This window comes from Xiphophorus maculatus, chromosome 4, assembly GCF_002775205.1.
Source record: "Xiphophorus maculatus strain JP 163 A chromosome 4, X_maculatus-5.0-male, whole genome shotgun sequence".
Classification (NCBI taxonomy): Eukaryota; Metazoa; Chordata; class Actinopteri; order Cyprinodontiformes; family Poeciliidae; genus Xiphophorus; species Xiphophorus maculatus.
The window spans coordinates 3079729-3089642 of NC_036446.1; positions in this window are offsets into that span (position 1 = coordinate 3079729).

Sequence of the window (9914 nt, forward strand, 5' to 3'; positions counted from 1 at the left end):
TTATTTTTATTTATCTTGTTTTCTGGTTTCAACGGTAAAAGTCTCCAAATTCTCTATTCTATTTGTTTGCTTTCTGTTAAAACCAGAGCAGAATTATAAGAACAAAAGTTCAAAAGTTAAATGCACAGATAGTTCAGTCAATGGGCCTGTGTTAGATTAGAGACACGGTTAAACAGATAATGCAGATTAATGACGCCGTCTATAGAAAGAAAAGAAAACACAGAGACAGAGCAGCTGAATCTACTTTGAGTTTCACTTTGCTTTAGGACTTGTCCTTCTTTTCATGTTAGTTCTTCTATTTAGCTGAAGATTACTTTTAGTTCATTATCTTGTTTTTATGTATTTATATTTTGATTTATTTGTTCTAGATATATTATTAATTATTATGTCTTCACAGTGTGTAGTATTTGGGTTTCCTAACGTTATGTTTACTTCTATAAATGAAATCAAGCTGATCATTATTGATGAAATTAGTTTTTTCTCTCCCAGTATCAGATTATTCTGCTCTGCCGCCATCTTGTTCTCCCCACAAGTGAAATAGGGGAAAACATTGAAGACTAGTACTTTTTGATCAATACTAAGGAATTATTTACTTTAAAAAGCTTGTATAAGTTGGTGAAAAGTTACATGTAAGTTAGTTTTCTCCCATCCCAAGTGAACTAATACATTTGCTATAGAAACTAGACTTAAAAACACGTGGAGATTTTGAGTTTTTACAGTGTAGAAGACAGAAATAATTTTCAGTTCACCATTATTAAAATAAACACATGACTGATTAGCCTGGCATGAAGAAAGATATGTGATAATTCTTCCATTTCCCATAAGCAGCAGCCGTTGTTGCAGTAAATAACATTCTTTATTGCTTTTAGACATCAGACCTTTTGTTTTGTGATGAATGATGTACGGTAAGACAAAGCTGGTTTTGGCTCCAGGCCAACAGGCTTTTCTGTTTGGAGTCTGCAGAGTCTCACTGGGTACTCCGGCTTCCTCCCACAGTAAGAAAACAAAACCAAAACCTACATGTCAGGTCATTGAGGAGTGTGTTGGTGTGTGTTCACACTCTGTGATGGATCGCTTCTCCGTCAACCTGCTCCCAACAACCTAGTGAAGAACAAGTAGAAACGATAGATTGATGAAATTATAAAAAGTGAAAACTGATCATGATGGGTGTTTGTGTTTTCTGTTGTTTATTAATGAACTTTACTTATTAGTTCATTCCATGTAGTGAGTTTCTTGGTTATTTCTGGGTTTTGTGCATTTTGGTTTAATCTTTTATCAGTGTTTGTTTACAAAACTTTGTCTCTGCTTTCAGGTTTTTTCTAATTTCAAACAAGACTAAGTGCTTTAATAAAATAATGACGACCTGCAGAGAAACTGCAGACAGAGCAGGCAGTGAACAGATAAATGAATGAATAATGAAAAAACAGAAATTTGATGACTGAAGCAGAAGAGAAAAACGACATCAGATGAATTACTCAGAGGAAATGTGGCAAAGTTGTGGAAAACAGAGACAGTGAGACTAATCAGCACAAAGAGCTGAACTAAAAGATCTACAAACTAAAAAGGAAAAAGTCTGACAATAATCTAAGATAAATAAAAACAAACACAAACAACAGAGCATAAATATAACGCTGGTCAACAGCCAAGAAATGTCTGTGGTTTTTCAGCTGTTTTAGGGTCATTTTGATTCTCTGACTCCAAAAATTGGTTTTGCTCAATCAGGTCAACTTTCTGAACTGTGGAGCAACATGAGCATAAAAATGCAGGACTTGTTCTAACCTGTGGATCAGTTTCCTGAGAATCTGGATCAGTGAATGATGAGCAGGAGGAGAGATTCAATCAGGACAGAATAGAGACGGAGAATTTTGCACAAAGAAGATGTAATACTCAATTCAAATGAACTTACCTTTATCAGTGTTTATTATTCAATTTACAGAAAACCAGGTTTGTAACATTCAATTAATACACTAAATTTTAAATTTTTGTTTTCCCAAAACATTTTTTTTAATGAGAAATATTAATTGAAGTTAAGAATATTCGTATTTCTCTCATTTAAATTAGAGAAATACGAATATTCTGTCCTGATTGAATCTCTCCACATGTGAGAACAAGTCCTGCATTTTGATGCTCATGTTGCTCCATAGTTGAGAAAGTTGACCTGATTGAGCAAAACCATTATTCATTCATTTATCTCTTCACTGCCTGCTCTGTCTGCAGTTTCTCTGTAGGTTGTCATTATTTTATTAAAGCACTTTGTTTACAAAACTTTGTCTCTGCTTTCGGGTTCTTTCTAATTTCAAACAAGACTAACACTGATAAAAGATTAAACCAAAATGCACAAAACCCAAAAATAACCAAGAAACTCAATACAAGGAATGAACTAATAAGTAAAGTTCATTAATAAACAACAGAAAACACAAACACCCATCATGATCAGTTTTCACTTTTTATAATTTCATCCATCTATCGTTTCTACTTGTTCTTCACTAGGTTGTTGGGAGCAGGTTGACGGAGAAGCGATCCATCACAGAGTGTGAACACACACCAACACACTCCTCAGTGACCTGACATGTAGGTTTTGGTTTTGTTTTCTTACTGTGGGAGGAAGCCGGAGTACCCAGTGAGAATCTGCAGACTCCAAACAGAAAAGCCTGTTGGCCTGGAGCCAAAACCAGCATCGTCTTACCGTACATCAATCATCACAGAACAAAAGGTCTGCTGTCTAAAAGCAATAAAGAATGTTATTTACTGCAACAACAGCTGCTGCTTATGGGAAATGGAAGAATTATCACATATCTTTCTTCATGCCAGGCTAATCAGTCATGTGTTGCATTGAAAGGCAAGTTTATTGTCAAATTAATAAAGAAGGCAACTCAAAAAAACTTTCTAAACTTTACAAAGTGTTGCTGAAAATGAACAAAAAATGTTAAAATGCTGATTAAATTTGAAATCTGGTGCTTCATTAACTCACCAACAATTAGGATAAAGTTAATTAGAGACTGTTTTCAAAAGCTGCTGAAAAATAATAATGTTTTTATTCCTCATTTAAAGAACCCAACAGTTTCTGAACAACTTGTGTTTCCAGTGAAACCAAAATAAAGGAAAAACTGAAGCAATTCTTTACAGCCTGGGATGAAGAATCCATTTTAATAATGTTGGTTTAGATTGTGGCAGCATCATGCATGTTCACCCAACACAACAAAACTGCTAAGGGGATATTTATCACTATTTCTACAAGAAGGATTGGCTACTAATTAACAAACATGATGCAAGATGATGATGTAAAAAAGTTCATAATTTTGATTTAATCTGTTTAGAGGAAAAAACATCCAGATTTTCCACCAAACCTGGAAATATCACAGCAACACCTGCCTGCTGGCATTTTATACCAGGTCAGTAAATGACCTGCTTAAAGTCATGCTACTGCAACTCAGGTGGATTTCAGTTCAAACTTTGACTAGGCCACTCTACAACCTTATGTTTTTACTCTTTTGCCAATAAGAGACTTTAGGAGTAATTCTGGTAGGTAGAAAACTCTGGGGAAGTTTTATCATGTCGAAGGTTTTCTCCCTTTGTGCGTCATTTTTAACTTTCTCTGGAGACGAAAAGCCTTAGAGATGTTTCTCTAACCTTCAACATAGTAACAATAAATTTATTTAAAACAGTTCTTCAATTCCTTTGGTTCAGGTTTTGTTGTTTTTTTGAAGATTTCTTTGCCTCCATGTTGCCGTAGAGATGGCATGTTTAAATAATTATGTAAATTGAGCCAAAAAGGAATGTTTATTTAAATTACTAATTGTTTATATATATTTTTTCTGGGTTTATCTTTTAATGATCAAATGTTGAGTCATTGAAGCATTACCTAAAGAAGAGAGGAATAATTATAAAGACGTGTTCACATTGTGACATTTATGATCAAACAGAACAAAAGCTGCCAGCAGAATCCAGCAGAACCCAGCAGAACCAGTCCGACCAGACATGAAACTGCTGGTGAATCAAATATAGAAAGATGATGTGCTCATCACTCATGAGCCAACAAAAGACATGCTAAGTCCTGGCTTTCCAACTAATTAATAAGCTTTCATACCTGCAGACAACGTGTCAGATTACTGCAAATTAATGAAAACAATCCAAAGGTAATGACTCTAAATGATGATCATTAGAGTCATTTGAGTTTTATTTAGTATTATTTGTTATTTTTATTTATCTTGTTTTCTGGTTTCAAGAGTAAAAGTCTCCAAATTCTCTATTCTATTTGTTTGCTTTCTGTTAAAACCAGAGCAGAATTATAAAAACAAAAGTTCAAAAGTTAAATGCACAGATAGTTCAGTCAATGGGCCTGTGTTAGATTAGAGACACGGTTAAACAGATAATGCAGATTAATGACGCCGTCTATAGAAAGAAAAGAAAACACAGAGACAGAGCAGCTGAATCGTATGAACCGTACAACATTCATCGCAGAACAAAAGGTCTGCTATCTAAAAGCAATGAAGAATGTTATTTACTGGAACAACAGCTGCTGCTTATGGGAAATGGAAGAATTATCACATATCTTCCTTCATGCCAGGCTAATCAGTCATGTGTTGCATTGAAAGGCAAGTTTATTGTCAAATTAATAAAGAAGGCAACTCAAATAAACTTTCTAAACTTTACAAAGTTTTGCTGAAAATGAACAAAAAATGTTAAAATGCTGATTAAATTTGAAATCTGGTGCTTCATTAACTCACCAGCAATTAGGATAAAGTTAATTGGAGAGACTGTTTTCAAAAGCTGCTGAGAAATAATAATGTTTTTATTCCTCATTTAAAAAACCCAACAGTTTCTGAACAACTTGTTATTAAATTAAATTATTAAATTAAACTAACTTGTCCTCTGGGTTTATTGTCTGCAACTTTTTGCAGAAAATATAAATTAAAAGATTTATAAAAATGTGTCTTTAATTCTTAGCAATATTTTTTCCTTTGCTTTTCTAAAGGAAACAGACTTGTATTCTCAACTCGCCTACATTGTGAAGCAGTTTCTAGATTCTTGCAGAAAGGAACCAAATTTTGTTGTATTTATTTAAAAGTCTAGTGTTTCTATTAAAAGCCAAGATTTAAAATTTTAATGAACAAAACAAACATTCTGTGGGTGATTTTGTTTAATTGTTGTTTAATGTATATACAATTTTATATGTATCTGGAGTTTTGCTGTCACACTTTTATTTTATTTTTATTTAATCAGATTGCTAAATGCTGTGACTGCACAGTGGAGCAGTTGGTAGCACTGTTGCCTTGCAGCAGGAAGGTCCTGGGTTCGATTCCCGGGAATAAGTTTGCATGTTCTCCCTGTGTATGGTGGGTTCTCTCCGGGTACCACAGTCCAAAATCATGACTGTTAGGAACTGGTCTGTCTAGATTCTCCCTAGGTGTGTGTGTGTGTCCTGTGACAGACTGGCGACCTGTTCAGGGTGAATCTTGCCCGTAATAACATTTGTTTATATTTAGAGTTTAGAAAAAGGAAATGATAAAAAACATTTAAAATAAATTGCTTTGTGCATAAAACTCTTTTCTATGGTTAAAGTTCAGAACTGCCCAGACGCCTGCAGGATTTTATCGGAGGGCAGCAGCGCCTGCAGCTGAACACACTCTGCGTACCTTGAGATCTTCCTTTAAGTAAAAAAAGAAAAGAATAATTTCTGAAATTTTACTATTAACAAAATTGTGGAGAAAAAAAGATATTTTGTGTCAAAACATCTTGTACGTAGCGCACATCTGTGTGAGTCTGTGGGGGTCAAAGGGCACCCAAAGCCTAAATCTTTATTTGGTGGCTTGGCGGTTTTCCTGTAAGATAAAAATGAATGACAGGAGTTTGAACCTCCCGTAGGTTTAAGAGCGGTCGTTTGGATCCCAGCAGATCATTTTACAGTGTGCGGTTCTGGCGGGTCGTCGGTTCTTTGATGTTTCTCGAACTGGAGAGCTGATGGGTCACCTGTCGGCTGACATCTGCTGCTCTTCCTGAGCGTCGTGCTAAGACTGCGGGTTAAACAATTTAATCTAGTCAAAGTAGAGTAGAAATTAAGCAAATATTGTTGCTTCACCTTCTCGTTCTCTAAACGTCTGACACCCCCTGAACCAGCCATCATCACTCTCCTCTTTCCATCAACCACAAGGGAAGGCTTCGCTTCCATGTCTTTATTATTTAGCATAGGCTGAAACAAAATGGCCGCTGCTCTTGTGGTTTAGGTTTGTGCTGATTTTTGCGCATTGGGGAAGTGGCTGTGCTCTTGCAGGTCAGGTGCAGTGATAGTTTTGTGCTACCCTCCGATCTGTCGGACCTTTTTTTGTTTTTCAGCACCAGCGGGTGACCCGGCAGCTGTTCAGTTCGCGAAACCACAACAAGGCTGATGAACCGGCGACCCGCCAGAACCGCACACTGTAAAAAGTTCAGGCGGGATCTTAGAACTACGGGAGGTTCAAACTCCACTCATTCATGTTTAGCTTACAGAAAAATGCCAACCCGTGAAATAAACAAAAGCAAACTGAACAATCAAATTTAGGCTTTGTGCCCCACCTCACCCGTCACAGACTGTACACAGCTGTGTGTACAATATCAAAAGATCTTTTTTTTTCTCCACAATTTTGCTAATAGTAAAGAGGGTTGGATAATAAAACAATAACTATTCTTTTCTTTTTTTTATTCAAAGGAAAATCTCAGGGTACTCAGTACATACAGCTGTACAGCTGCAGGTGTTACTGCAACAATCCAGACTCTCAGTCACTTGTGGGATATTTAGAATCACAGAAAATCTCCAAAAGGGAATCAAACTTAAAACTCTGTGAACTAAGAACTTCTGATCACATAATGGCAATTATTAACCATAGCTGTCCTTACTGATAACTATTGTGAGTAGTCCCTAACATTAATATGATCAGGCAGTGTGTAATCATATATACATATATATGATATGTAATATATTATTGTTGTAAAGGCTGAGCCAAGAAAATGTATGTCTGTATCAAACAAGTAGCCCTTCGTGTTACTCTGGACCCGTGAAGTAGCTCTCCGTCTCTAAAAGGTTGGTGACCCCTGGTGTAGTGTGTGTGATAAATATAACCTGAAACCATGTTATTTATTAAACTAACAACGTAAGGCCTAACAGATCCCTGTCTCACTACGTTCCTTGTTTTAAAGTGAAGTTTGCCATGTGAATAGATTCACTTCACCTTATTATCACCTGATCAAACAAAAATCTGAATGGCAAATGTATCAGAATCATTAATATGTTTTAGTATTGACCCTGTGTATTAATCATTGAAAGGGCATTAAGCTTTACCTTGCAGTGCCCCATTCGACCCACCAGAGGACAGAACTTCCCTCTTTACCAGAGAAGCTGGATTTCCTTCCATCACATTTCCAGCTCATCATAAAACAGCAGAGTTTAACCAAAATATCCTCTTTCTATTTCAAAATCATTTTTAGTGTTTCATTTTCTAAAAGACTACAACAGAAAAAGTTGCAGTTTGTCTTTTTTAAATGGTTTGCAGTTATTTTTGTGCTTTTTTTTAGCTCCCTCTGTGTTTATTAATGTTTTACTTTGTCGTCTCCATCAGCTGTTCAGTTATCCCTTCATTAGACTCACCCAGTTTCTGCCATTAATCTCACATTTTCTGTTTTTTCTTGCTTACTGCTGGTTTCTTTCAATGTTTCCTTTTCTTGTTGTCCTCCTGCCATGACTGTGAATTTGTGTTTTCCTCTCATTAAATCTTTCATCGCTCCCACAGACCTGCTACAGCCTCACCAAACAACAAAAAGTTGATCGAATAAATTCTGTCTACCATGCAAAATAATAAAAATATATAAATAAAGCAGGAAAGTACAGAAATACAGATAGATATGGATGTTTTAACTTTAACAAGACAACTTACTTAAGCAATTTAATTACAATAAAATATGTGAGATTATATTTGAACATCTTACACAAATCCAATTTATTTTAAGATTTTTTTATAACTGAATTGTGCAGCTAGAAAATCTTTTCAAAACCCATCAAATGATTCATTTCTTTTGTTCTGAAAAATCAGTCTTAACTCATTTTTGTTCACAGTAGTAATTAGAGCAACAAGAAATGTAGGATTTTGCTTAAAGGCATTAAAAATGTCTCGCCTCAAAGTGTCGCTTCAATTAAAGATCGTCATATTTAAGGGAATAATAGAAATGCCAAATAAGTCAGAAAACTTAAACGTGATTTATATATGCAGCAAAACTCAATTTAGAAATGTTTTGAAGTTTATTGTCTTTGTTTTAGAGCTGTATATTGTTGTGAAAATTATTTTGTAGCGTTACTGGTCAGATAAGGCTGACTGGGTTTCACCTTAAAGCAGTGAGTGAAAACTAAAAGAAAATGTAATTTGACTAGACATAAGAACAGATTTATTGGAGATAAAATAGTTTTCTTTTATATTAATGCAGTGTGAATTTATATCTAGATGAGTCTAAGATTTTCCAGAGGTTTTAAAATTCTTACCAGAGATTTCTCTTTTTCAACTTTAAAGAGGTTAGTACTTTAAATATATAACATTTCTACATCAAGTATTCTGTCCTTACTATTATCTTCAATATATTACCAAGAAAAAAACAACTCAAACTTCATCAAGTTTCTTTAACTCGATGAATTTTTTAAAATCTTTTTAAGCCATCAGCTTGTATTTGATGTTAATGAATGTTGTCTACAATATATCCCAAATGTTGTTGCTATGAGTCTTTTGTTTCTTTTACACTGCAAGTGTATCTGGATCTCTATTAAGTATTTATATCTTCATTTTCCTCTAACTCATTTGAGAAAAACGTAGATGAGACCTTCGCCCTTCCAGTCTGGATTACCTCATGGCGCCCCCTTGTGGATGTTCACAACAGAAAAGTGAGGACAAAATTAAACACAATTTATTTCACCCAGAAAATGTTGCACAGCTGATGAATTTATTCACACTAAACATGTGACATTGAACTACAGTCGTTTATAACTGCATTAACTTTGAAGGAATTAATTTAACAGGAATTATGGGCAACATAATAGATAATTTTTTCATTTGATTCTACTGACTTTATTCTATTATACCTGAACTGGTGACTTGTAAAAACATTGCAGAGATTGATAATGATGTTTAAATGTTATAATTTTAATATGTGTACACACCATTACCTTAAGTTAAATCTTAAGTTCTCATTTTAAAGTAAATGCAGGTTGTTCTTTGTGATGAATAATGAGATTCTTGTTTAAAATATAAATGTTTGAACAACGTTAAAATTTTTCTGTTGTAGTCTTTTAGAAAATGAAACACTAAAAATTATTTTGAAATAGAAAGAGGATATTTTGGTTAAACTCTGCTGTTTTATGATGAGCTGAAAATGTGATGGAAGGAAATCCAGCTTCTCTGATAAAGAGGGAAGTTCTGTCCTCTGGTGGGTCGAATGGGGCACTGCAAGGTAAAGCTTAATGCCCTTTGAATGAATAATACACAGGGTCAATACTAAAACATAGAATATTAATCAATCAGTCAATCAATCAATCAAATTTTATTTGTATAGCACATTTCAGCATTTCAGGCATTTCAAAGTGCTTTACATCATTACAAACACAGAAACACAAAGCAACATAGAATCAATAATCAAAACACGACATTAAGTCAAGTTCTATCAATAAATTTGTAATTGATTACGTTTCAAATACAATCCTAAACAGGTGGGTTTTTAGTCGAGTTTGCATCCATAAAGGTTTACCTGTTACACTCCTACTGTGTTATATGGAACAAAATACCTGTTGCTATTTTTATTCCCACTCACGCTCACAGTCACAGTTTAAAATGATGTAGATGCATTTTAATGGGCTTCTGGCACGAGGCTCCGTACACCTCTTTCACTGAATTTTGCTCTGG